This window comes from Meleagris gallopavo, chromosome Z (assembly GCF_000146605.3).
Source record: "Meleagris gallopavo isolate NT-WF06-2002-E0010 breed Aviagen turkey brand Nicholas breeding stock chromosome Z, Turkey_5.1, whole genome shotgun sequence".
Taxonomy (NCBI): Eukaryota; Metazoa; Chordata; class Aves; order Galliformes; family Phasianidae; genus Meleagris; species Meleagris gallopavo.
In genome coordinates, this window is record NC_015041.2 from 32,577,910 (window position 1) to 32,580,262 (window position 2,353).

Genomic DNA, 2,353 nt, shown 5'->3' on the forward strand with positions numbered 1-2,353 from the left:
TTAACACCACTGGAAAATGGACCTAATAATGAAAATAAAGTCTCAAAAAAGTATACCTATTAATTTTTACTGACAGACTTATGTATGATGTTTTTCTAAACTTTTAAGAAAACATAGCAGTAATTAAATACTCACCTGGCAAATGTCAAACCAATTCCATTGTCTGCAAACCTAAAAAAAAAAGTTCATAAAAATCAAGCTTCAGTCACATCTTCTGGGCTATCCTATCTAATATCTATTCTACATCATGATATGCACTGAAGAAAACCTTTGCATTAATAGAATCGAGAAACTTTTGAGTAATTCTTACAAAAATTACATTTTTAAAAGAAGAAAATAACAGACAGAAAATACCGCTTTTCATATCTTTTAAGCAGGAACCTGGAAGCTTAAAAGAAAACGTAGATATCTCAGTATAAACTAGTAGTCCCAATCAACTTCTACACTTTTTTTTATTTATTTTGTAGTTTCTTTCCTTTATTTAGGGTAGTTTATCATCTGCCATATATAAATTTAAAGCAATGGGTTGGTGTAAAAGTATTGGAAACACAGCAGTTCCCAGGTTTAAGCATCGATCTTCTTTTACAACCTTGTTGCAATATGTTTTCATAAAAACAGCTTCAGGGGAAGCTTCTTAACAACATGCAGTTGTTTGCTTCTGGATACCTACCCAGAGTTCTGAATGAGGATATCTCCTCCCCTGACCCAAGCACCATGATCATTGTTTCTGAAAGAGATTAATCCATCAATCAGGGCAGCAACTCGGGGTTTTTCAGGGTCTGCATCTTGATGAGGACGAAACCTGTAGCAGATTAAAAAAAAAAGTAAATGTTTGATATAAAAATACAGTTTGTTTTATATGGCTCAAATATGTTGGGCTGAGAGAATCTGGAAGACAAATATGCACTCTCACCTTATAGGTAAAAATCAACTCTGCCTCATGTTGGGACTGAGAGAAGCCTGAACCATATGCATCTGTAGATAACTAGTTCCAGAAAAGTATCTTTCCTGCGCCACAAAGAGGGAACCCAGAATTTCTCTTTCCCAGTAACTCTCAAAGAACTTTTCTGAATCTTGCCAAGTTAATTGATCTGCATCTCCTTTCTTCTCTTGCTTTTTCTCACTGTCCTCTCCGAACTATCTTCTCCCCACTTCTATTCCAGCATTAACGTCACAGTTTAATGCAGGCAATTAGTTACTTTGAGGGATACATAGTTATGCCACCGCACTAGACAAAAAAGGCTAGAGGTTTGTATAAATGTTTGTTATTCAGAGGGCAGGGCATGTCACCACTTGTTTGGCTGCTGTCAAAGATGAACCCCGTCTCATACACTCAAATTTTTACATATGATCTTCATAACCTGCCAACATGCTATAGGTTCTCACATGGCATTCTACCTCTCGTAAATTCTTCTTGACTACCTGATGGCGATGCATAAGACCTGTGGGATTTCTGTCAAAATGTCACAACTTCTGTTAAAAAGTCACAGTCATCACTAACAACTTGTTAGTTTCCAATGCAAGAAGTATCAAATATTACCAAGTTCTGAAACTTTCCTCTTTGTATCTGCAGCTGTCACTTAACTATCTCCATCCTAAACAAGGTTGAATCAAAAATAATCTTATAACTGTATCTCCAATCGTAGTTCTTGGTTGCCACACCAAAATGTTGATTTTTTTTGTCACTTTACACAGGATAACCTGAAATTTTCCCAGACTCTCCACTATTTTGTCTCATTTTGTAAGCTGAAGATAATGTGGCTGGCTGTAATACCCCAGCAAATAATCTTCAGTAAAAGCATACCACTGAAGTGTGACCTCCAAGTCCAGAAGACACACTGGGAAGCATTCAGAAGTAGGAAAGGCAAGTGAATCTATTACTTACTGCTGGTAGGCTTTTTCTGTAATAATTATTAAAACTGAGCCTTAAATCAGATGCAGATTTTAATATAGCGCTTGACTTTTAGTAGCAATTCCAGAAAATACTATAAGCTTAATAGCAGAGCATGATTAAAATTATGTTTTCTAGCAAGCTGAAAACTACCCAGGGCCAAGGGCTCAGAGAAAAAAAAAAAGCCAATTCTTTCAGGCAAACTGTGCTTTCTTGCTCCCAAAGAGATGCATAGATGAGGAAAAAGAGAGGGAACTTATTGCTCACTTATTATTTGCAGTGTTTTAAATTTTTTTTCCCCTCTTGTGAAGGCACAAAAAATCTCAGAACATTACCATTTTTCACTGAGATGGAAGTTAATATTCTTTACCTTGCATTGTTGTCCAAGCAAAGATATTCTCTGGGATCATCAGCACTAGCATTAGTAGTTTTAACACCCTTATCAATGAACAAACCAGCCTT

At 36.1% G+C, this 2,353-nt stretch overlaps 1 long non-coding RNA gene across 1 annotated transcript; it reads right to left on the reverse strand.

Moving 5' to 3' along the window:
- Positions 1-81: 81 nt before the first annotated feature.
- LOC104915068 lies at positions 82-2,353 on the reverse strand. Its single transcript, XR_796229.2, has 3 exons — positions 2,262-2,353; positions 671-802; positions 82-171 (listed from the first exon to the last, which is right to left on the reverse strand). It is a non-coding gene; the product is annotated as an uncharacterized LOC104915068 (long non-coding RNA).